The sequence below is a fragment of the Taudactylus pleione genome, unplaced genomic scaffold (assembly GCF_031769625.1).
Source record: "Taudactylus pleione unplaced genomic scaffold, aTauple2 ptg000395l, whole genome shotgun sequence".
NCBI lineage: Eukaryota > Metazoa > Chordata > Amphibia > Anura > Myobatrachidae > Taudactylus > Taudactylus pleione.
Genome location: NW_028284796.1, coordinates 5,647,364 through 5,674,511, shown reverse-complemented (window position 1 = coordinate 5,674,511; position 27,148 = coordinate 5,647,364).

Genomic DNA, 27,148 nt, shown 5'->3' with positions numbered 1-27,148 from the left:
GCAGCTCTTGGCCATGATAAGAAGAAGCTCATTGTCATGCCTAGGCATAGGACCAACAAATCGAACTTTTATGTGTGAATTTATATTTACACAAATTCTGACAACATTTGTGAAGCCATCTATAGCCATTGTGGAACCACAGTAAGTAGAGGTAGGGACATTAAACATCTAGAAACCTCCCCACTATTACATCATCTGCAGCGAGCTCATAAGTATTTGATAACATCAGAAACTGGTGCTTAAAAAAGAACAAGTCCAGCATTAGCTAGCTCACTTCTCTATACTAGATCCCAGCACCTGCAATCTCCAACGCCAACATCTTCATCCTCAATATCCTCAGCAATGATCAGAGGTATAGGTTAAAAAATTGATGAAAACTCGCGCTTCACTGTGTGCAGCTAATGGATGGCAATAGGTAATCCCTATCAATACCCAAAAGAACAGACAAACAACAAAACAGTAGTCACCCAAGCGCAATAGGGATACAAAGTAACCACAGCAACATCATCATATATAAACGTCCGAAGTAAAGTTATAAATCCAATGGAATGGAAAGTCCAATTATAAAGAATGCGAGGTTTTCCTCCAACTCCAACAAGGGTTAAAATTGTAGAGAAATCTTCACACTCCCATGGGTTACGTCAGTTCATATAAAAAAGAGAGGGAAAAGGACTATCATCGTGTAGTACCTTTTAATCAAATGCAATCATATAAAACATGTATATTAAAATCCACCATAACATAAAAGAGATTCAAGGCGTACCAGATGGTGTGGGTGTACAGAATACACCTTAAGTCGCTTATATAACACTTCCTGGGAACAGGGATCCGTGGTATCTCAGCAAACTCCAGTGCTTCTGAAACAGTTCCCGCCTCCTGGATTGTAGCCTTGTAACAGTTCACCAATGTGTTTCAACTCCAAATGTGAGTCTTTTTCAAGGTGCTCCAAGAAGACTACAAGTACTAGTTTAAAAAAAACAATTGACTGTTAAACAATCCTTTGCAAGGTCAGCTCTCACCCAGTTGCACAGTGGATCACTGACGCCTTGACGGCTATGCTAGTAATAGAACTGCATCCAATATCCACAATTAATGCAATGGGTTTTACAGAGTTAATTGAGGTCCTGTATCCCCAGTACCAAATTCCATCTCAGTTTTATTTTACCCGAAAAGCCATTCCTCGGCTGTACCAAGACATAAAAATACCAACTAATTATTGGCCTACAAAATGCCATTGTACCCACTGTCCACTTAACCACAGATATGTGGACAAGTGGTAGTGGACAGCTACGATTATCTGACTGTGACAGCCCACTGGGTGGGTGAATTGCCTTCAGCAGCAGCAGAAGCAGTCAGGGGCATAGAGAGCCACGTGCGGGCCCCGGTAAAGAGGGGGCGTGGCCTAATTTCAGAAGGCGTGGCCACACCCCCTTGACAAAAAAAAAAGAGTTTTGCAGCGCCGCATGCTGGGGAGGGGGCACTGTGAGCCCCTCAGCCCAGTGCAAAGCCAGTGGGGGGCGCAATCAGTGTGATCACTCCCCCCTTCAGGGATAGGAGATTGCTGTGGCTGCTACTTAGCAGCGCAAGCAATCTTCCGCTGCAGAGGGAGGGAGGAAGTGATGGGGGGGCGGCGCCAGACCCGGGTCCCCGCCGGGCCCCTCTGGAAGCCCGGGCCCGGGTAAACTGTACCCGCTCCCCCCCCTCTCGGCACCCCTGGAAGCAGTATCTAACAAACAACACCAGCTCATTCTCTGTGTATCACCAGATTCAATAAGAGGCATACTGCTGACAACCTCTTAGAAAAATAACATGGCTTACCCCACTTGGACTGTCCTCAGGATTTATGATTTCTGATAATGCCACAAATATTGTGAAAGCATTACAGCTGGGTGAATTTCAACACATCCCCTGTTTTGCTCACACGATCAACTTAGTGATGCAGGGCTTTTTAAAAAACTACAGGGGCGTGCAGGACATGTTGTCTGTGACCCCAAAAATGTTGGGACATTTTCGGCATTCAGTAACAGCATGCAAGAAATTGCAGCACCTGCAATAACAGTTTAATTTGCCCTGCCATCAACTGAAGCAAGAGGTGGTAACGAGGTGGAACTCCACCCTTTATATGCTTCAGCAGATAGAGGAACAGCAAAAAGGCATCCATTGCTATACAACAAGCCATGAGAGGAGGGGGAATGTACCTTAGCCCAGCAGAGTGAAGAGTACTTTCTGTCATGTGCAAGGTGCTCAAACCATGTGAAGTAGCCACATGTGAAGTGAGTGCTGACACTGCTAGCTTGAGTAAGGTGTTTCCCCTAATTAGGCTTTTGGAAAATAGGCTGGAGATTAAACAACAAGAATTCACAAAGTATGCCGGACTTGTAGATCAAGTCCTTTATTCACTTCGCCAGGATCCACGGGTGGTCGATATCTTGAAATCTGATCACTACATTTTAGCAACCTTGATTGATCCTAGGTTTAAGTCATATGATGTGTCTTTCTTTACAACTGACTCAATCTTAAAAGATGAAAAGAGCTACTGGTGAGCAAGTTGGCAACTCAAGTGACACATGTCACTACGATGTCTCCTCATTCAGTTTCTTCAGCAGCAGCCAGAAAAAACTTCAGCTTTCCCAAAAGACCCAGTGGTGATGCAGATAAGTCACCCCAACATTTTGACATCTGGTCGGGTCTAAAGGAATTGCCCAACATTAGTGACACCTCTACCATAACTCCATCTGATATGATCACCATCCAAAGAATGGTGGAGGATTATTTTCATGACACCGTACAAATAGGCATGTCACAGAGTCCCTTTGAGGACTGGAAGGAAAAAAAAGCAATTTGGAGGCCCTTATACATATGGCTTTGCATTACTTAAGCTGCCCACCCTCCAGTGTGTACTCGGAGAGAGTTTTCAGCACAGCCGTGAACCTTGTGAGCAAACGGCATAGGAGGCTACTTCCTGAAATTGTGTAAAAGATTATGTTCATTAAAATGAACTGGAAATTCCATGAGGAAGACCATTCCCGGCAATTACGTCACAGTACAGAGTCTTCTATAATGGTGGATTCCAGCGGAGATAAATTAATATTGTGTAAGGATGATGTACACACTGATGAGGGTGAGGACGGCAATGATGGTGACATCTTGCCACTGTAGAGCTGTTTCCTTAAGCTGATTGGTAGCTTGTTTTGTGGGGGCCTAAACAAACCAAGCACTTCAGAAACAAAAGTGGCAGTCCCTGTCGCTGTAGAGCTTGGTTTGTTAAAGTGTGCATGTCCTTTTTAATATCCAACATTAGAGTGGGTGGGAGGGCCCAAGGACAATTCCATCTTGCACTACCTTTCATTTCTGCCACTGCTTTGTTGCAATATTCCATAGATGTGCATAGATGTGACACTGTGGTGTCTATGCCGCTGCTCTATCGCTTAGTAAAAGTCAACTCACTGCAGCTTTTGGCCAACAATGGTGAAAACAATATTGTGAGCTTTGAGGTGGTCTAAATTGACTATAAATGACTGGAAATGAATGTTATTGAGGTTATTAATACCCCAGGAACAAAATAAGCCCAAATTATGTAATTTTAGCTTTTTTGTAAATTTTTGTAAAAAATCCAAATCCAAAACCTGTCACGGCGGTTTGAAAAATCCAAATCCAAAACTAGACAACGAATTGGAGCCAAATCCAGCAAATATGATCCGGCGCGCATCTCTAGTTTTAATGGCGGGCAAACATGGATGTAATAGATGTCTTGAAGTGTTTTTTGCAAACACTGGTGGGCGGTCTTAAGATGGACAACACATTTAAGATGACCACGTATGCACTTGGGTGCTCACCACTTTAAAGATCAGAAATTAACTGCTGTCTCTTCGATGCTTAACTTGCTAACTGTACTTCCATTGTTTTCACACTGAGTACTTCAACATTTTTTTTTACATCAAAGGTTCTCTGCAATCCTGATTGTGGCTTATATGTTATTGCTTTGAGTTCCTGCATGGCAGAACTGGTGCGTTCCGGAATAGCTTCTATTATCTTAAAATTGTGACCGGAAGAATGATCTCAGATATAATTCTTTCTGATTACAAACAGGAGGAAAATAGTCCTGTATGGCAACATTGTTTTCTTTTAAGTGAATTTTAGGTATGTTTGCCTGCCCCTGATGTACAATCATCAGGTAACCCAAAGGCATTTTTGAAACATAAACTATATACCGGATATTTTATGTGTTGTGCTGCCAAGTACTGCAGTCATTTTCAAGAGCATGAGTGTTTCCTAGTAACACACTTTTCTTGTAACTATAGTCACAAAATACAGGTTCTAGAGTATTTATTACACATACTGTACATGTATCATCCTAGTAACATCTAGTAAATACTACACCTCTTTTATTAGATAACATACATCTTTCCACTAAAATGAGTGAATAATACCTTACTTACTTACTTTTCTTAAGTACCATTAACAAGTCATGTTTCCAGGATTTCCCTCTTAGAACAAATCTGAGATTAGTTTACTTGTTTGTAGATAATGAACTCTTCAACACATGGCCTGAATAGAGGGCTTAGAAACATGATTAGTATAACTCATGTCATGTAATCCAATGCAATGGAGTGTGTTTGTTGTGATGTGAACACTTGTAAGCCAATGGATCAACCCACTGCACAATTATAGTGTGCCAGTAGTAATGGAGGAGGGCTTGGGTATAAGATCCCGGTGCTTGGGATGCCGCTGGTCAGGATACCAACAACCATAAGGAAACAAGGTAAGCCTAACCCTTACCCCTATCCCTCCCTCACCGGTGCCTAACCCTAACCTCCCCCTAGTGCCTAAACCTAACCACCCCCTCCCCACACCCTAAACCTAACCCTCCCTCCTAGTGCTTAACCCTAACCCTCCCTCTAATGTCTAACCCTAACCCCGCACCCTAACCCTCCCCCTAACATCCGATACTTACCTTTGGGATGCCAGTGGTCGGGATTCTGGTGCCGAGATCCCGTTTCTGTCGGAATTTCAGCGGCAGTATTTCGTCCATTGGCATATCGCATGCCAGGATGTTGACTACATCCCGTGGAGGAGAACTGTTATTACACAAAATAGTAAGTGGCAATTCTAGATAAACCAATGTGTAACTTCCATTATCTCCTCCTTGCCAATTGTACATCATGACTTATTACACAAAATCCTGTGAAAAAAGCTGTTTCCTTAGCATTTTACCTTTCCTTGTAGCCTGCCATGGCCATCAGGTTTCACTGACAGTGGCCATCGTAGGTGCTCTCTTCTGTGATACTTTCCCTATGCTCAGAAAAGACCTCGATTGTCTGGTGATGCGGTAAGTTACTGTTGCCAGCTGGTGTTGCTGACTTGCTGGGGAGCTGAGTATCACTCAGCTGTCCTAATATTTTTTTTTCATAAATAGCCTTGAAAAATATTTTCTATCACCATGATGATTGGCATTAGAAAAAAATAGGACTTTTCGGGACTATTTGATTAATAGACCCTATAATCATAGGTTCTGCCTCAGGTAGTTTACAAAATCGTTGCTCCCAATCAGTTTCCACAGTACTTAAGAGCTACATGCTCTTTTGGATATTATTCGGATTTACTTATTTTATCATTGGTAATTTCATACAGCCTTGAATAATAAGGGGCTCATGCAGACTTGGACGTACATCTGTTTGTTTGTCTTTTTGCATTAAATAAAATAAATTGTGCATGCATATATTTGTATGCAGACTTTACTATTATATAATTTATATTTGGACAGTGATATTAAAAGGGGATTAAAACAGATATTTATATTTATATTTTATATCATAAATGCCACTTTTCTCTACTATGGAGCTATTCTCTTGTGTATATAACATTTTATTACAGGGGTTATATTGTGTATAAATAGGGTAATACATATTTTATTGCTTTTATTAGAGAGGCAAATGAGTCTAAATATATCATTACTCCTAAATGAATAGCGACATACATAGCCTCAGAATGGAACAGGCATCATTTTATATGGTGCTCAAAACAGGTGTTTGATTTACCATGAAGAAAGATTTAAGTACATCACAACAAAATGACTGTGTTGACATCATTATTAGGATAATTCTCTTTGTGGACTATGGGCCTGATTCAGTAAGGTTCACTATTATGATCGCAGTTGCGATTATGCACGCAGTCCCACTGCAAAAATATGCTAATGATTGCTTTCGCAATGCCATTGCAGCCTAAAATAAGGATGTCCACTTTACCTTACACACATACGTAATACATAGCAAGTCTGCAAAACAATCGGTAACATTGAGTACCATCGGAGCCTCACACACACTTGCACAAGGTCTGACTTTAATCAGGAATTACTAACCTCATCGTACGCAGTGAAAGCCCAAGCTGCGTATGGCATCACAGTGGCTAAATTATGTATGCCCCGGTAATGGTGTTCAAGCGCACTGGCATGCCTGTGTTTTGCCAACCACCACCCCGTCGCCACTCCCAAATGGTCATTTCCTGTTAATCACTCTGCGATGGGTCTGTGTAGTCACTGTGATTGCAGTCCCGATCGCAGTGGAGTGTTTGCGTATGCGCACTGCAATGCATATGCATGCGCAGAACGTAACTATCGGCGGATTGCGTGCGTAATCGCAGTTGCGATTGATAATGAATCAGGTCCCATGGGGTAAATACTAAGAAGAAAAATGTGTTGTTTTGCGTGATGCACAAATAAACCTTAACTTTTATTTATATTTGCGGTTAAGGGTGTTTTCGGGGATATAGCCACTAATATACAATGATAATTGGGTCCCTCAGTCGTTTACTCCGTGTATCAGTGTAGTAGGTGCCTGCCTCTGCAGGGAGGGCTGCTCTTCCCCCGTCTGCTTCCCTCAGCTCAGCTGGCCCGTTGCTTACTGTGCCACCCAGAGCCATAACTAGACTGTTTGGTGCCCTGTGCCAGAGAGAAAATTGTTCCCCCCCAATTTTTAAATAGGGACATAAAATAGTGCACCTGAAAAAGGGCAATGGCAAGTCCACCTTAATCAGCCCCCATTCCAGGCCCCTTACTGCCGTCTCCCACTGGGTGATGTGAGGGGAAGGTGGGATCTGATTTTCTCCGGTTCGCCCTCTGCAGAGGCTTCTCTCTCCCTGGGGAGCAGCTCCGTGCTATTACCACTGCATCTCAAGCGCTGACAGCTGTTATGTCACCTGGTGATGCTCTTGTCCCCCTGAAACCTCCCTCAGTACTGCCCCAATGGATGGTCATGCCAACAGTAAAGCATCCTGAGACCATTCATGTGTGGGGTTGCTTCTCAGCCAAGGGAGTGGGCTCACTCACAATTTTGCCAAAGAACACAGCCATGAATAAAAAATAGTACCAAAACATCCTCCAAGAGCAACTTCTCCCAACCATCCAAGAACAGTTTGGTGATGAACATTGCCTTTTCCATCATGATGGAGCACCTTGCCATAAGGCAAAACTGATAACTAAGTGGCTCGGGGAACAAAACCTCAAAATTTTGGGTCCATGGCCAGGAAACTCCCCAGACCTTAATCCCATTGAGAACTTATTGTCAATTCTCAAGAGGCAGGTGGACAAACAAAAACCCACAACTTCTGACAGACTCCAAGCATTGATTAGGCAAGAATGGGTGGCCAGTCAGTCAGTTTGTGGCCCAGAAGTTGATGCCAGGGCACTTTGCAGAGGTCTTGAAAAAGAAGGGTCAACACTGCAAATATTGACTGTAATTGTCAATAAAAGGCTTTGACACTTATGAAATGCTGGTAATTTTACAGTATACCATAGTAACATCTGACAAAAAAGGTCTAACATCACTGAAGCAGCAAACTTTGTGAAAACCAATACTTGTGTCATTCTCAAAACTTTTGGCCATGGCTGTACATAACCATTGTTATGTTATTATATATATATATATAGCAAACAGGGGCGTTTCTAGAGAGGAGGGGGCCTGTGTGCAGTCTCTGACATGGGCCCCCGCCTCTCTGTCCGGCGGCACACTGAGCTGTGAGCGACCAGTGCCGGAGTTATAGACTCTGGGAACTAGAGTGCGCCCAGAGTCTATAGAGGATGTGCTGGTCACCGGGAAAATGGCTGCGGCGGCCATAAGATGGAAGGACAGTGGAAGAAGACAGCATTTACCAATATCCATTGAAATTACATAAGAAGGATACTTCACTCTGGACTTGGAAACCCTTAATGATACCTTTGATATGCATGTTGAAAATGTTATCTGGTATTAGGCCCTACTATATACACTCTTTCACATATACAGGTATGTTCACTTGATGGTTTTACACTATACATTTTTTGTATATTAGAGTTATGTATTTAGAGTGCAGTTGTGGCCAGCTCTATATAAGCCCCAGTAAATATAGCAACTTGTTTCCATTCACTTGTTTTTACACTATTAAATATTTTATTAGTGGGAAACATAGTCAGAAATGAATATGTTCTTTAAAGGAAAACAGGCTACTTTTAGATTAGAAGATAAAATTTTTTTAATTTTAAACAGTCCACTGAGATTTGGTTGGTGCAATGTGGAAGCAGCATAAATAAGATAAAGCTTTTACATGTGTAAAATAGTACAGTTGTCTTTACATTTTCATACTGTACAGCAGGGGGTGTGGCGTGGAATAGGTGTGTGGTCCTGGGAACGTGGTGGCACGATCACATAATTGTAGACCCGCACCCTATACAATACAGATTACCAGCATTGTAAAGCGTTGGGGGTGGGGAAGTGTGTTACAATTCATGTTGAATCAAATCATCATGTCATCGACTGCCCACTTCACTCGGGAAGGGGTGCAGCGCCAGGAGGTCGCGGGCAGCAGTAGCCCTGGACTGAGAGATTTGAATACTCTTTTGGTGGCCGGGAGCAAATAATATATTGTACAATTATATAAATAATATATAATACAAAGGGGTGTTTTATTCTAAGACATGTTACATGCGTATCAAATAAGATTACACCATCATACTATAACACCCCACCATCCCGATTTCAGCTGGGTGGCCTGGCAATGCTATGGTTTGATTATGGCCACAGCATGCCACAGTAACGCCACCATGTCTCGATTCCATATTTACCAATGCTGGTAAGACAATTATGCCTTACTTATGTCCTGAGTCACTAGCTTAATAGAAATAGTATGTTAAGCTTTTTTCAGTAAAATAATGATGTCTACACTAGGACATTTTTCACCAGAACATTGCTTCTTCATGAGTAATGGTACCAATGGAACAGTGGTGGATTTTACCTAGGGGCTGCGAGACTGCAGCACCCCCAGTAAATTCTGCAACCCACAGGTACTGTCTAGCAGCGGCAGTGACTTCTCATTGGAAGCACTCCCTGTTGATCACAGCCAGACAGGTAGTCCCAGGGGAAGGTGTTTTTTACCTTGGGACTGCCAGTCGAGACCGCAATAGCAAAGAGAGTGCTTGCCATGGGAAGCCACTCCCCTGCTATAACAGCAGCCCTATCTGGCTTTGAGGGGCGGCAGCTGATGCAGTCCCTAGAGGCAAGCCTATATGCTAGCAGCGCTGGACTTAAGACCCGCCTCTCGGTGACATCAGCTGTCAATCAACGAGATGGCAGGGAGGAGAGAGCTGTATAGGCTGCCTATGGTGTGCATATGGAGTAGAGGCAGTGCTACAATTAGGTGAACCTATGCCTATGGTGCCAATAGTTAGAGGCTACCTAAAACACTGGATGAGTGACATACAGTAATGTTACTTATCCAGTGTTTTTAACACCTTTGTAGTGCCCACACACGTAGCACTGCCACTGGGGAAGTAGAAGAAGCCAGCAGCTTCTTACATGTGAAGCTGCTGGTTGCTGCTCCTCCATTTGATAATTCAGATGAAAATGTGGCACTTGGCTGAGATGTCACCACCAAGTGCCACACTCCTGAGGAGCCGAAGATTACACCCTCCCCTCCTGACTGCCAAGGTGCTTGAGAGGGTTCACCACCTAGACCAGTGGTTCCCAACCTCAGTCCTTAAGGCACACTAACAGTCCAGGTTTTAAGGATATCCATGCTTGAGCACAGATGCTTAAATTGAAATAACAGGTACTAATTAAGCCACCTGTGCTCAAGTACAGCTATCATTAAAACCTGGACTGCTAGTGTGCCTTGAGGAGGTATGTGCCTTGAGGACTGAGATTGGGACACACTGACCTGGACTGATAGTGTGTCTTGAGGACTGAGGTTGGGAAACACTTACCTAGACACTCCAATGTCCTGAGATAGCCAGGAGTAGCAGATGTGATTGTAAGCTGTAGACAGGATGGTGGACCATGCTTAGGCAAGTTCAAATAGCCATCCAATCATATGATGCTATATCTATGGCACTGTCTTGTCACCTTTTTAAGAATATAAAAATGACAAGTGTACACTAAGGTTACTAAATGCTGTCTCATTACTATCCCTTATATGGTCAGATACTGTACTTTAAGTTTGTTTTATAATCTTTGTTTAATTTAAATAATTTTTTTTTTGTGTGTTGCGAAATATAACAGTTATTTTCCAGTCCATATTAGTATAAATGTATTGACATGAGGCCAAGCTCAAATACATTCACTTAGTGCCACAATGACGGGGATGCTGCATACTTGTAATTACTGAGAAAGGAACATGATATTGCCCAGGTTCCCCATAGCAAATAATTAGGGCTGTGGATTAGTTATAGTCCAACCTTTTACTCTGGAATATCACCGCTATATTTAACCCACTTACGTCTTTACTTGCATTTACTGCCGATATTATAAAAATAGCCCTTTCATTTCTTTGTCATATGATAACTTCACATAGCTCTCAGTTTGCACACATGGGTCTTATGACATAGAGTTCATAAATTCCATGTATGCTCACGTGAAGGATTGTGTTCATTGACTACTTTAGAAAATCCTATAAATATCACTTGTTGTTGACCATAAAATAAAAGGATCTATTCTAATGAAGTGCAGTCATTCAGTCAGTTCCTGAATAAAGGAAACATTTCATTTGAGTGCAGGAGTTCGCCTACAATGACATGTGCTTGTAATAGTTCCTCAGACTGAACTTATTGTACAAGTGGTTTATAGTTTAAGGGGTTTTCTTCAGTACAAACCATTGAAATCTGTATTTTGCTAGAACAAGAAGATAATTTACTGCTGTTATAATATGTTGTTGTTTTACTATGCAAGTAAAAGCTAATCCACTGTTAAGTTTGGCTGTGTTTAGCCGTGCCTGGTCACCTCACCTCATTCAGAAAGTCAAACAAATACTTTTTAAAACTAGCATAAAAGAATAAGTCAGATGCACTCAGGGCCCTTCAGTTGGTTGTATAAACTTACCCTTATGTTTGGTTTCCTGTTGAAATAATTTGGTTCCTTGAAAAACGTCAATTGTTGTTAACCCCTCTTGCTAATAGACTAGTGTAAAATGTGTAAAATATGTGGTTTCAGTTGTCAATGAAGGGTTAAAACACGGACAACAGTAAGGCATTTTATGCTCGCACAATAATGTCACTGGGTTTCATCCATCATTCGCATTCAGTATATTGTTACTGTCATTTGGAATGACAATAACCTTCAGGGGACTTGCCCAGCCTCCAAGTCTCATTATTATTCCTTAATTGGTTTATAGCAATTTAAATGCTTCCATGAGACATACAACATTATGCTGGTAATAAACTGGAGTTTACGCTTGTAATAGTGTCACTTGTAGCATAGTGTGCTTGTGGGTGGTAGAAGCAGATGCAGATTTGGTGTTCTTAGTTGTCAGATCAGGCCCGTAGTTCCATCCTTTATTGTTAAGAACTATCTACTTTATATAAAATGCACGTGGGGGGTAGCATCAGGTCATGCACTGAGGATACATACTTTTCACTGTATTTTTTGCAAAAAATACAGCATGTGACGTGGATTCGCAGGGACAGAGCTTTATCACAAGCTCTGTCCCTGCATGTGATTTTTGAAACATCCTTGTGATGTGTTCAAATATCGTATAGCGATATTGTGCGAATTATGATAAATATGCCCCTTAACTGTTTACATTCCTGAGTACTAAGCAATTAATAGTTCAATCAGCAAACCTGGAAAATAAATTTGTGTTTAATAAAAAAAATAACCCAAATGTGTGGGCATATTTTTCTGTTTTTTTATTTTTAGAATGTGACTAGTATTGTCATGACTGCTGTCAATCAAGACTATATATATGTGTGTGTGTTCTCATTAGCTTGTTGTAATACCCCGCTATGCACTGTGCATTCAGCTACAGCCTATACGTATGTGCATGTCGTTATATGGGCAGACTACAATTCACAGCAGCCTCTGCAGCTGCTCGAGAAGTCACGATGGCATCACATGAGCGGTCACAGGCGGTAATGGAAGTGTCAGTTGGAAGGGGAGAGGGCAATGGTTAAAAGTGAGGAGAGAATGAGAACAGATGCTGGAGAGAGGGGTCAAAAGCTGTGCTGAGGGGAGAAGAGAGAGAGAGAGAGAGAGAGAGAGAGAGAGAGAGAGAGAGAGAGAGAGAGAGAGAGAGAGAGACCTAAAGAGGTGGTGTCACTGAAAAAGATGTATGAGCTGCTGCGAGTAGCGGGCAACTGTCATTGGGTAGTCAGAACCTTGTCAGCCATTTTCCTATCCAGCTGCCTGTCAGTGCAGAGAGACCATATTGCTAATGTCAGAATAACCAGCTGATAAGATATATCAGAGGTTACATTGCGACCATACGTAAGCAGAAAATCAATTAGCCACCGGTCAGAAGGCCTATGAATAATACCTTGCAAGTTACGAACAGTATTTAGCACTACTATAAGCAATTGGGACTTACATTCATTTGGGAATTGGCTATAAAAAGACAGTACAGCTGTGCAGATGACGAGGAATGTGTAACATTACCTTTATTTAGGAGATATGTATCACAGATACACAGCCATTCTTCAGAGAGATCATCACTAGTTTCTAGCGTTAATATGTAATACTTAGTTATCATAGGCAATTGGTGAAAGAGGGCACAGGCAATGGAAAACAACACAACATTTAAGGAGCTTTGTAGATGTCATTTGTGCAGCTACAGACTTTACCTCAGTAAACATTATATGGGCCCCAGCTGTGCACCAACATTGTAATTATAGTGTGGTACTGTAGATGAGCTGATTTCAATACTTACTGTGGATTTATGTAGTGTAACATAGAAGTTTAATATTCATTAACTAACTTCTTGTGGGGTAGATGGGTTTATTAATTCATAGTATTCATTCATTTGGTGAAATTCAATTTATTATTAAATTATTTAGGAGCACCATGGCTCCCTAGCTACTCCAGTGATGTCCTTGGTTCAGACATTTGGAGGTGGAGGGATTTTAAGGCCAAGATACACATGTTAAGGGATCAAACACTAGGCAACTCCTTTTTGGATTTTAAAGAATCATCGATAAATGTTATAGGCCACAGCTAGTCACAAGAGATACCCTTTATGGAAATGCTGGATGGTGCAGAAGGTAACGCTCTTGTCCGAACATTTTTCTCTGTCTCTCTGCCTGGGGTGTGTTACTACAGGAACTTCGGATCAAGAACAATTTAGAGAAAATCAAATTTGTTTAAGTGAGCTTCTGTGGCAGCACCTCTAAGGTTTACTAAACCCAATTTATTACTCCACCACCTGTGTGTTACACCACCCTTGTTTGGAAATTACCTTCTGTACCTGAGAAGTGAGTTAATTTAAATGCGATTTAAAGGTGTGTTAAGCATATATGTTATTGTAGGGACTTACAGAGATTGGGGTTCCTTGATGTTGGCTGGTACACAGAAATGCGCTTAGTAGACACACACAGATTTGTTTAGTAGACACACACACAGATTTGTTTAGCAGATACACACAGATTTGTTTAGTAGACACACAAATATTTGCAGTCGTAGAAACACACATATTTACATATTTGCAGCAGTAGATACACACAGATTTGCAGCAGTAGATACACACAGATTTGCAGCTGTAGATACAAACAGATTTGCAGTAGTAGATACACACAGATTTGCAGCAGTAGAAACACAGATTTGCAGCAGTAGATACACACAGATTTGTAGTAGTAGATACACACAGATTTGCAGCTGTAGAAACACAGATTTACAGCAGTAGATACACACAGATTTGCAGCAGTAGATAAAAATAGATTTGCAGCAGTAGATACACACAGATTTGCAGCAGTAGATAAAAATAGATTTGCAGCAGTAGATACACACAGATTTGCAACAGTAGATATACACAGATTTGCAGCAGTAGATACACACAGATTTGCAGCAGTAGATAAACACAGATTTGCAGCAGTAAATACACACAGATTTGCAGCAGTAGATAAACATAGATTTGCAGCAGTAGATACACACAGATTTGCAGCAGTAGATACACACAGATTTGCAGCAGTAGATATACACAGATTTGCAGCAGTAGAAACACACAGATTTGCAGCAGTAGAAACACAGATTTGCAGTAGTAGATACACACAGATTTGCAGCAGTAGATATACACAGATTTCCAGTAGAAACACACAGATTTGCAGCAGTAGATATACACAGATTTGTTTAGTAGATACACACAGATTTGAAGCAGTAGATGCACACAGATTTCCAGCAGTAGAAACACAGATTTGCAGCTGTAGAAACACAGATTTGCAATAGTAAATACTAGGGGTGAGAGGGTTCGGATTTCTGAAATCCGAACCCCCCGAGCCCCCGCGATCTGAGGCAGATCCGAGTCAGACTCGACTTTTCCCGCCTGACTCGGATCTGAAATCGAGGCAAAACGTCATCATCCCGCCTTCCGGGTCTCGTGGGTTTTGGATCCTATATAAGGTACCCGCGTCGGCGCCATTTTCTCACTCGGCTGTGGACAGTGAAGAGGGAGGGTGGGAGTTAGGGCTGGCTGGTCTGTGTAGTGTAGTGCAGTGTAGTGTTGTGCTGTGCTGCGTTGTGCTGCTGTTGTCCATAAGGGCTGTGTCCACTCCTCCAAAGTCCATAGGGGCTGGCTGTGTTGTGCTGTGCTGCTGTAGTCCATAGGGGCTGTGTCCACTCCTCCAAAGTCCATAGGGGCTGGCTGTGTTGTGCTGTGCTGCTGTTGTCCATAGGGGCTGTGTCCACTCCTCCAAAGTCCATAGGGGCTGGCTGGACTGTGTTGTGCAGTCAGTTGTCCATAGGGGCTGTGTCCACTCCAAAGTCCTGTGCAGAGTCCCAGTCCTAAAGGGGTGCTGTAGTGTTGTCCAGGGGGTGCACTGTCCATCAGGGGTGCTCCCCCCAAGTGCAAAAAAAAAATTATTTTCTGTGTTTGTGAATTGTGTGCGCAGTAGCCGCACGTGCATCAACAAAGTAGTGCCAAGTGTGCGCCTGTGTCATAAGTAAAGGACCAGCTGGCTTGACTGTTAAAGGGTGCTGTAAGCCCCAAAGTACACTCCAAACAAAATAAAAAAATATTTTCTGTGTTTGTGAATTGTGTGCGCAGTAGCCGCACGTGCATCAACAAAGTAGTGCCAAGCGTGCGGCTGTGTCATAAGTAAAGGGCCGGCTGGCTTGACCGTTAAAGGCTGCTGTAACCCCCAAAGTACACTCCAAACAAAATAAAAAAATATTTTCTGTGTTTGTGAATTGTGTGCGCAGTAGCCGCACGTGCATCAACAAAGTAGTGCCAAACGTGCGCCTGTGTCCCATAAATAAAGGGCCGGTTGGATTGACCGCTAAAGGGTGCTGTAACCCCCAAAGGGCACTCTAAACAAAATAAATAAAACATTTCTGTGTTTGTGAATTGTGTGCACTGTGGCTGCACGTGCATCAACGAAGGAGCAGCGCCAAGCGTGCGCCTGTGTCCCATAAGTAAAAGGCCGGCTGGCTTGTCCGGTAAAGGGTGCTGTAACCCCCAAAGGGCACTCCAAACAAAATAAAACATTTTTTTCTATGTTTGTGAATTGTGTGCACTGTGGCTGCACGTGCATCAACGAAGGAGCAGCGCCAAGCGTGCGCCTGTGTCCCATAAGTAAAAGGCCGGCTGGCTTGTCCATTAAAGGGTGCTGTAACCCCCAAAGGGCACTCCAAACAAAATTAAAATATATATTTTTTTGTGTTTGTGAATTGTGTGCGCATCAACAAAGTAGTGCCAAGCGTGCGCCTGTGTCCCATAAATAAAGGGCCGGCTGGATTGACCGCTAAAGGGTGCTGTAACCCCCAAAGGGCACTCCAAACAAAATAAAAAAAAAATTTCTCTGTGAATTGTGTGCACTGTGGCTGCACGTGCATCAACGAAGGAGCAGCGCCAAGCGTGTGCCTGTGTCCCATAAGCAAAAGGCCGGCTGGCTTGTCCATTATAGGGTGCTGTAACCCCCAAAGGGCACTCCAAACAAAATAAAAAAATATATTTTTTTGTGTTTGTGAATTGTGTGCGCAGTAGCCGCACGTGCATCAACAAAGTAGTGCCAAGCGTGCGCCTGTGTCCCATAAATAAAGGGCCGGCTGGATTGACCATTAAAGGGTGCTGTGACCCCCAAAGGGCACTCCAAACAAAGTACAACATTTTTTTCTGTGTTTGTGAATTGTGTGCACTGTGGCTGCACGTGCATCAATGAAGGAGCAGCGCCAAGCATGCTCCTGTGTCCCATAAGTAAAAGGCCGGCTGGCTTGTCTGTTAAAGGGTGCTGTGACCCCCAAAGGGCACTCCAAACAAAGTACAACATTTTTTTCTGTGTTTGTGAATTGTGTGCACTGTGGCTGCACGTGCATCAATGAAGGAGCAGCGCCAAGCATGCGCCTGTGTCCCATAAATAAAGGGCCGGCTGGATTGACCGCTAAAGAGTGCTGTAACCCCCAAAGGGCACTCCAAACAAAATAAAACATTTTTTTCTGTGTTTGTGAATTGTGTGCACTGTGGCTGCACATGCATCAATGAAGGAGCAGCGCCAAGCGTGCGCCTGTGTCCCATAAGTAAAAGGCTGGCTGGCTTGTCCATTAAAGGGTGCTGTAACCCCCAAAGGGCACTCCAAACAAAATTATAATATATATATTTTTTTGTGTTTGTGAATTGTGTGCGCAGTAGCCGCATGTGCATCAACAAAGTAGTGCCAAGCGTGCGCCTGTGTCCCATAAATAAAGGGCCAGCTGGATTGACCGCTAAAGGGTGCTGTAACACCCAAAGGGCACTCCAAACAAAATAAAAAATTATTTTCTGTGTTTGTGAATTGTGTGCGCAGTAGCCGCACGTGCATCAACAAAGTAGTGCCAAGCGTGCGCCTGTGTCATAAGTAAAGGGCCGGCTGGCTTGACTGTTAAAGGGTGCTGTAACCCCCAAAGTACACTCCAAACAAAATAAAAAAATATTTTCTGTGTTTGTGAATTGTGTGCGCAGTAGCCGCACGTGCATCAACAAAGTAGTGCCAAGCGTGCGACTGTGTCATAAGTAAAGGGCCGGCTGGCTTGACCGTTAAAGGGTGCTGTAACCCCCAAAGTACACTCCAAACAAAATAAAAAAATATTTTCTGTGTTTGTGAATTGTGTGCGCAGTAGCCGCACGTGCATCAACAAAGTAGTGCCAAGCGTGCGGCTGTGTCATAAGTAAAGGGCCGGCTGGCTTGACCATTAAAGGCTGCTGTAACCCCCAAAGTACACTCCAAACAAAATAAAAAAATATTTTCTGTGTTTGTGAATTGTGTGCGCAGTAGCCGCACGTGCATCAACAAAGTAGTGCCAAACGTGCGCCTGTGTCCCATAAATACAGGGCCGGCCGGATTGACCGCTAATGGGTGCTGTAACCCCCAAAGGGCACTCCAAACAAAATAAATAACAAATTTCTGTGTTTGTGAATTGTGTGCACTGTGGCTGCACGTGCATCAACGAAGGAGCAGCGCCAAGCGTGCGCCTGTGTCCCATACGTAAAAGGCCGGCTGGCTTGTCCGGTAAAGGGTGCTGTAACCCCCAAAGGGCACTCTAAACAAAATAAAAACATATATTTTTTTGTGTTTGTGAATTGTGTGCGCATTAGCCGCACGTGCATCAACAAAGTAGTGCCAAGTGTGCGCCTGTGTCCCATAAATAAAGGGCCGGCTGGATTGACCGCTAAAGAGTGCTGTAACCCCCAAAGGGCACTCCAAACAAAATAAAACATTTTTTTCTGTGTTTGTGAATTGTGTGCACTGTGGCTGCACGTGCATCAACGAAGGAGCAGCGCCAAGCGTGCGCCTGTGTCCCATAAGTAAAAGGCCGGCTGGCTTGTCCATTAAAGGGTGCTGTAACCCCCAAAGGGCACTCCAAACAAAATTAAAATATATATTTTTTTGTGTTTGTGAATTGTGTGCGCATCAACAAAGTAGTGCCAAGCGTGCGCCTGTGTACCATAAATAAAGGGCCGGCTGGATTGACCGCTAAAGGGTGCTGTAACCCCCAAAGGGCACTCGAAACAAAATAATAAAAAATTTTCTCTGTGAAATGTGTGCACTGTGGCTGCACGTGCATCAACGAAGGAGCAGCGCCAAGCGTACGCCTGTGTCCCATAAGCAAAAGGCCGGCTGGCTTGTCCGTTAAAGGGTGCTGTAACCCCCAAAGGGCACTCCAAACAAAATAAAAAAATATATTTTTTTGTGTTTGTGAATTGTGTGCGCAGTAGCCGCAGGTGCATCAACAAACTAGAGCCAAGCGTGCGCCTGTGTCCCATAAATAAAGGGCCGGCTGGATTGACCGCTAAAGGGTGCTGTAACCCCCAAAGGGCACTCCAAACAAAGTACAACATTTTTTTCTGTGTTTGTGAATTGTGTGCACTGTGGCTGCACGTGCATCAATGAAGGAGCAGCGCCAAGCATGCGCCTGTGTCCCATAAGTAAAAGGCCGGCTGGCTTGTCTGTTAAAGGGTGCTGTAACCCCCAAAAGGCACTCCAAACAAAATAAAAAAAAATATTTTTTTGTGTTTGTGAATTGTGTGCGCATTAGCCGCACGTGCATCAAAAAAGTAGTGCCAAGTGTGCGCCTGTGTCCCATAAATAAAGGGCCGGCTGGATTGACCGCTAAAGAGTGCTGTAACCCCCAAAGGGCACTCCAAACAAAATAAAACATTTTTTTCTGTGTTTGTGAATTGTGTGCACTGTGGCTGCACGTGCATCAATGAAGGTGCAGCGCCAAGCGTGCGCCTGTGTCCCATAAGTAAAAGGCCGGCTGGCTTGTCCATTAAAGGGTGCTGTAACCCCCAAAGGGCACTCCAAACAAAATTAAAATATATATTTTTTTGTGTTTGTGAATTGTGTGCGCAGTAGCCGCACGTGCATCAACAAAGTAGTGCCAAGCGTGCGCCTGTGTCCCATAAATAAAGGGCCGGCTGGATTGACCGCTAAAGGGTGCTGTAACCCCCAAAGGGCACTCCAAACAAAGTACAACATTTTTTTCAGTGTTTGTGAATTGTGTGCACTGTGGCTGCACGTGCATCAATGAAGGAGCAGCGCAAAGCATGCGCCTGTGTCCCATAAGTAAAAGGCCGGCTGGCTTGTCTGTTAAAGGGTGCTGTAACCCCCAAAGGGCACTCCAAACAGAATAAAAAAATATATTTTTTTGTGTTTGTGAATTGTGTGCGCAGTAGCCACACCTGCATCAACAAAGTAGTGCCAAGCGTGCGCCTGTGTCCCATAAATAAAGGGCCAGCTGGATTGACCGCTAAAGGGTGCTGTAACCCCCAAAGGGCACTCCAAACAAAATAAAAAATTTTTTTCTGTGTTTGTGAATTGTGTGCACTGTGGCTGCATGTGCATCAACGAAGGAGCAGCGCCAAGCGTGCGCCTGTGTCCCATAAGTAAATGGCCGGCTGGCTTGTCCATTAAAGGGTGCTGTAACCCCAAAAGGGCACTCTAAACAAAATAAAAAAATATATTTTTTTGTGTTTGTGAATTGTGTGCGCAGTAGCTGCACGTGCATCAACAAAGTAGTGCCAAGCGTGCGCCTGTGTCCCATAAATAAAGGGCCAGCTGGATTGACCGCTAAAGGGTGCTGTAACCCCCAAAGGGCACTCCAAACAAAATCAATTTTTTTTTTCTGTGTTTGTGAATTGTGTGCACTGTGGCTGCATGTGCATCAACGAAGGAGCAGCGCCAAGCGTGCGCCTGTGTCCCATAAGTAAAAGGCCAGCTGGCTTGTCCATTAAAGGGTGCTGTAACCCTCAAAGGGCCCTCCAAACAAAATAAAAAAAAAAATTTTTTTGTGTTTGTGAATTGTGTGCGCAGTAGCCGCACGTGCATCAACAAAGTAGTGCCAAGCGTGCGCCTGTGTCATAAGTAAAGGGCCGGCTGGCTTGACCGTTAAAGGGTGCTGTAACCCCCAAAGTACACTCCAAACAAAATTAAAAAATATTTTCTGTGTTTGTGAATTGTGTGCGCAGTAGCCGCACGTGCATCAACAAAGTAGTGCCAAGCGTGCGCCTGTGTCATAAGTAAAGGGCCGGCTGGCTTGACTGTTAAAGGGTGCTGTAACCCCCAAAGTACACTCCAAACAAAATAAAAAAATATTTTCTGTGTTTGTGAATTGTTTGCGCAGTAGCCGCACGTGCATCAACAAAGTAGTGCCAAGCGTGCGCCTGTGTCATAAGTAAAGGGCCGGCTGGCTTGACCATTAAAGGGTGCTGTAACCCCCAAAGTACACTCCAAACAAAATTAAAAAATATTTTCTGTGTTTGTGAATTGTGTGCGCAGTAGCCGCACGTGCATCAACAAAGTAGTGCCAAGCGTGCGGCTCTGTCATAAGTAAAGGGCCGGCTGGCTTGACTGTTAAAGGCTGCTGTAACCCCCAAAGTACACTCCAAACAAAATAAAAAAATATTTTCTGTGTTTGTGAATTGTGTGCGCAGTAGCCGCACGTGCATCAACAAAGTAGTGCCAAACGTGCGCCTGTGTCCCATAAATAAAGGGCCGGCCGGATTGACCGCTAAAGGGTGCTGTAACCCCCAAAGGGCACTCCAAACAAAATAAATAACAAATTTCTGTGTTTGTGAATTGTGTGCACTGTGGCTGCACGTGCATCAACGAAGGAGCAGCGCCAAGCGTGCGCCTGTGTCTCATAAGTAAAAGGCCGGCTGGCTTGTCCATTAAAGGGTGCTGTAACCCCCAAAGGGCACTCCAAACAAATTTAAAATATATATTTTTTTGTGTTTGTGAATTGTGTGCGCATCAACAAAGTAGTGCCAAGCGTGCGCCTGTGTCCCATAAATAAAGGGCCGGCTGGATTGACCGCTAAAGGGTGCTGTAACCCCCAAAGGGCACTCCAAACAAAATAAAAAAAAAATTTCTCTGTTTGTGAATTGTGTGCACTGTGGCTGCACGTGCATCAACGAAGGAGCAGCGCCAAGCGTGCGCCTGTGTCCCATAAGTAAAAGGCCGGCTGGCTTGTCCGTTAAAGGGTGCTGTAACCCCCAAAGGGCTCTCCAAACAAAATAAAAAAATATATTTTTTTGTGTTTGTGAATTGTGTGCGCAGTAGCCGCACGTGCATCAACAAAGTAGTGCCAAGCGTGCGCCTGTGTCCCATAAATAAAGGGCCGGCTGGATTGACCGCTAAAGGGTGCTGTAACCCCCAAAGGGCACTCCAAACAAAGTACAACATTTTTTTCTCTGTTTGAGAATTGTGTGCACTGTGGCTGCACGTGCATCAATGAAGGAGCAGCGCCAATGTCCCATAAGTAAAAGGCTGGCTGGCTTGTCTGTTAAAGGATGCTGTAACCCCCAAAGGGCACTCCATACAAAATAAAAATATATATTTTTGTGTTTGTGAATTGTGTGCGCAGTAGCCGCACGTGCATCAACAAAGTAGTGCCAAACGTGCGCCTGTGTCCCATAAATAAAGGGCCGGCTGGATTGACCACTAAAGGGTGCTGTAACCCCCAAAGGGCACTCCAAACAAAATAAAAAATTTTTTTCTGTGTTTGTGAATTGTGTGCACTGTGGCTGCATGTGCATCAACGAAGGAGCAGCGCCAAGCGTGCGCCTGTGTCCCATAAGTAAAAGGCCGGCTGGCTTGTCCATTAACGGGTGCTGTAACCCCAAAAGGGCACTCTAAACAAAATTAAAAAATATGTTTTTTGTGTTTGTGAATTGTGTGCGCAGTAGCCGCACGTGCATCAACAAAGTAGTGCCAAGCGTGCGCCTGTGTCCCTTAAATAAAGGGCCAGCTGGATTGACCGCTAAAGGGTGCTGTAACCCCCAAAGGGCACTCCAAACAAAATAAAACATTTTTTTTCAGTGTTTGTGAATTGTGTGCACTGTGGCTGCACGTGCATCAATGAAGGAGCAGCGCCAAGCGTGCGCCTGTGTCCCATAAGTAAAAGCCAGCTGGCTTGTCCGTTAACGGGTGCTGTAACCCCCAAAGGGCACTCCAAACAAAATAAAAAAAAGTATTTTTTTGTGTTTGTGAATTGTGTGCGCAGTAGCCGCACGTGCATCAACAAAGTAGTGCCAAGCGTGCGCCTGTGTCCCATAAATAAAGGGCCGGCCAGATTGACCGCTAAAGGGTGCTGTAACACCCAAAGGGCACTCCAATCAAAATAAATTTTTTTTGTCTGTGTTTGTGAATTGTGTGCACTGTGGCTGCACGTGCATCAACGAAGGAGCAGCGCCAAGCGTGCACCTGTGTCCCATAAGTAAAAGGCTGGCTGGCTTGTCCATTAAAGGGTGCTGTAACCCCCAAAGGGCACTCTAAACAAAATGAAAAAACATATTTTTTTGTGTTTGTGAATTGTGTGCGCAGTAGCCGCACGTGCATCAACAAAGTAGTGCCAAGCGTGCGCCTGTGTCATAAGTAAAGGCCCGGCTGGCTTGACTGTTAAAGGGTGCTGTAACCCCCAAAGTACACTCCAAACAAAATAAAAAAATATTTTCTGTGTTTGTGAATTGTTTGCGCAGTAGCCGCACATGCATCAACAAAGTAGTGCCAAGCGTGCGCCTGTGTCCCATAAATAAAGGGCCGGCTGGATTGACCGCTAAAGGGTGCTGTAACACCCAAAGGGCACTCCAAACAAAATAAAAAAATGTTTTCTGTGTTTGTGAATTGTGTGCGCAGTAGCCGCACGTGCATCAACAAAGTAGTGCCAAGCGCGCGCCTGTGTCATAAGTAAAGGGCCGGCTGGCTTGACCGTTAAAGGGTGCTGTAACCCACAAAGTACACTCCAAACAAAATTAAAAATTTTTTTCTGTGTTTGTGAATTGTGTGCGCAGTAGCCGCACGTGCATCAACAAAGTAGTGCCAAGCGTGCGCCTGTGTCATAAGTAAAGGGCCGGCTGGCTTGACCGTTAAAGGGTGCTGTAACCCACAAAGTACACTCCAAACAAAATTAAATTTTTTTTTCTGTGTTTGTGAATTGTATGCACTGTGGCTGCACGTGCATCAACAAAGGAGCAGCGCCAAGCGTGCCCCTGTGTCCCATAAGTAAAAGGCCAGCTGGCTCGTCCGTTAAAGGGTGCTGTGACCCCCAAAGGGCACTCCAAACAAAACAAAAAAATATTTTCTGTGTTTGTGAATTGTGTGGGCTGTAGCTGCACGTGCATCAACAAAGGAGCAGCGCCAAGCGTGCGCCTGTGTCCCATAAGTAAAGGGCCGGCTGGCTCATTTCTTAAAGGGTGGTGTAACCCACAAAGTGCACTAGTCTCCAACAAAAATAAAAAATTATTTTCTGTGTTTGTGTGCGCCTTAGCCGCACGTATATATCAATATAACATAAATGGAGGACGAAACTTTCTCCGATAAAAATAAAATAGGGAAAGATCAAGAACCACTTCCTCCTAGTGCTGAAGCTGCTGCCACTAGTCATGACATAGACGATAACATGCCATCAACGTCGTCTGCCAAGGCCGATGCCCAATGTCATAGTAGAGGGCACATACAATCCCAAATGGCAAAGTTCAGGAAAATTACCTTGAAAAAAACATTTAAATCATCTGAAGAGAAACGTAAACTTGCCAATATGCCATTTACGACACGGAGTGGCAAGGAATGGCTAAGGTCTTTCCCTATGTTCATGACTAGTGGTTCAGCTTCACATGACGATGGAAGCCCTCCTCCCACTAAAAAAATCAAAAAAGAGTTAAGCTGGCAAAAGCACAGCGAAGAACTGTGCGTTCTAAGAAGATATCACAAATCCCCAAGGAGAGTCCAAGTGTGGTGGTGGTTGCCATGCCTGACCTTCCCAGCACTGGACGGGAAGAGGTGGCTCTTTCCACCATTTGCACGCCCCCTGCAAGCACTGAAAGGAGCACCCACAGTCCACTTTCTGATATGCAAATTGAAGATGTCACTGTTGAAGTACAACAGGATGAGGATACTGGTGTAGCTTGCGCTGAGGAGGAAGTTGGCTAGGAGGATTCTGATGGTGATGTGATTTGTTTAAATCAGGCTCCGGGGGAGACAGTTGTTGTCCGTGGGATGAAAAAGCCCATCACGGTCATGACTGGGCAGAAGACCAAACATTCCACCTGTTTGGTCTGGCAATATTTCTATCCAAATCCAGACAACAACTGTCTTGCCATATGTACCATATGTAAAGGTGAAATAAGTAGGGGTAGGGACGTTAACCACTTAGGAACATCCTCCCTTATACGGTACCTGCAGCGCGTTCATAAAAAGTTACTGTCAAGTTCAGAAACTTTGGCTAAGACCGTAAGCAGTCCAGGGACACCTAAATCCCGTTGTCCTGTTGTATCCAAGCACCTGCAAACCACACCGTCAACTCCCTCCTCGTCAATTTCCTCCTTAGTCAGGATCGGAAGTAGTCCTGCAGGCCATGTCACTGGCATGACTGACTCTCCTATCCGGGATTCCTCCGGAGGATCCAGCATTGCTACGCCTCCTGCTGCCGCTGCTGCTGTTGCTGCTGCTGGGAGTCGTTCATCATCCCAGAGAGGAAGTAGGAACACCACTACTTTTACTAAACAATTGACCCTCCAACAGTCCTTAGCGAGGAGGATGAAGTACGACAGCAGTCATCCTGAAGCAAAACGTATAACTGAGGCCTTGACTGCTATGTTGGTTAGACGTGCGTCCAGTATCTGCCATTAGTGCAGTGGGATTTAGACAATTGATGGAGGTAGTGTGTCCCCGGTTCCAAATCCCGTCTAGATTCCACTTCACTAGGCAGGCGATACCAAGACTGTACAGAAACGTCAGAAAAAGTGTCCTCAGTGTCCTGAAAAATGCCGTTGTACCCAATGTCCACTTAACCACGGACATGTGGACAAGTGGAACAGGGCAGACTAAGGACTATATGACTGTGACAGCCCACTGGGTAAATGTATCACTTTACGCAGCAACAGCAGCAGCGTCACCAGTAGCAGCATCTCAGAAATGCCAGCTCGTTCCAAGGCAGGCTACACTGTGTATCACCAGTTTCAGTAAGAGGCACACCGCCGACAACCTCTTAGAGAAACTGAGGGAAATCATCGCCCAGTGGCTTACCCCACTTACACTCTCCTGGGGATTTTTGATATCTGACAACGCCATCAATATTGTGCGGGCATTACATCTGGGCAAATTCCAGCACGTCCCATGTTTTGCTCACACAATAAACTTGGTGGTGCAGAATTTTCTGAAAAGCGACAGGGGCGTGCAGGAGACGCTTTGGGTGGCCCTAAAAATTTCTGGCCACTTTCACCATTCAGCGACTGCATGCCGAAGACTGGAGCACCAGCAAACACTCTTGAACCTGCCCCGCCATCACCTGAAGCAAGAGGTTGTGACGCGGTGGAACTCAACCCTATATATGCTTCAGAGGATGGAGGAGCAGCAAAAGGCCATTCAAGCCTATACATCCACCTATGACATAGGCAAAGGAGGGGGTATGCACCTGACTCAAGCGCAGTGGAGAATGATTTCCGTGTTGTGCAAGGTTCTCCAGCCCTTCGAACTTGCCACACGTGAAGTCAGTTCAGACACTGCCAGCTTGAGTCAGGTCATTCCCCTCATCAGGCTTTTGCAGAAGCAGCTGGAGAAAGTGAAGGAGGAGCTAAGACGGAGCGATTCTGCTCGGCATGTGGGACTTGTGGATGAAGCCCTTCATTCGCTTTTTTCAAACTGCCATCTTGTCTTCCACTGCAGTATCACTCCTAGATGGGTCACGTGTTTGTGCCGCCCACTCGTGTCGCTTAGCATAGTCATCCAGCTACCTCGGTGCAACCTTTTGGACATAAAAACACTAAAAGTACAGATCCAAAACACAAAACCCAGAACCCAAAACACGGAAGGTTGGTTTTGGCAAAACCAATCCAGATCCAAAACACGAAGAAAGATCCAGATCCAAAACCAAAACATAAAACACGAAAAGTGGCCGGTGCACACCCCTAGTAAATACACAGATTTGCAGCAGTAGATATACACAGATTTCCAGTAGTAGAAATACACAGATTTGCAGCAGTAGATACACACAGATTTGCAGCAGTAGAAACACACAGATTTGCAGCAGTAGATACACACAGATTTGCAGCAGTAGATACACACAGATTTGCAGCAGTAGGTACACACAGATTTGTTTAGTAGATACACACAGATTTGCAGCAGTAGATACACACAGATTTGCAGCAGTAGAAACACAGAGTTGCAGTAGTAGATACACACAGATTTGCAGTAGTAGATACACACAGATTTGCAGCTGTAGAAACAGATTTGCAGTAGTAAATACACACAGATTTGCAACAGTAGATACACACAGATTTGCAACAGTAGATACACACTGATTTGCAGCAGTAGATACACACAGATTTGCAGCAGTAGATACACACAGATTTGCAGCAGTAGAAACACACAGATTTGCAGTAGTAGATACACACAGATTTGCAGTAGTAGATACACACAGATTTGCAGTAGTAGATAAACACAGATTTGCAGTAGCAGTGATAGTGTTGACTACAAATTTCTTTCTGTTTTGTGTACAATATATAAATAAATATCAGGGTGTCAGCCAGGAGGATTGCCTGCCTTCCAGGGAGGTCGGGAGCGGCACCCGATTTTCAGGAGGCTCCCAATCAAATCGAGAAGGTAGGCAAGTATGAGATACACACAGATTTGCAGTAGTAGATACACACAGATTTGCAGCAGTAGATACACACAGATTTGCAGCAGTAGATACACACAGATTTGCAGTAGTAGATACACACAGATTTGCAGCAG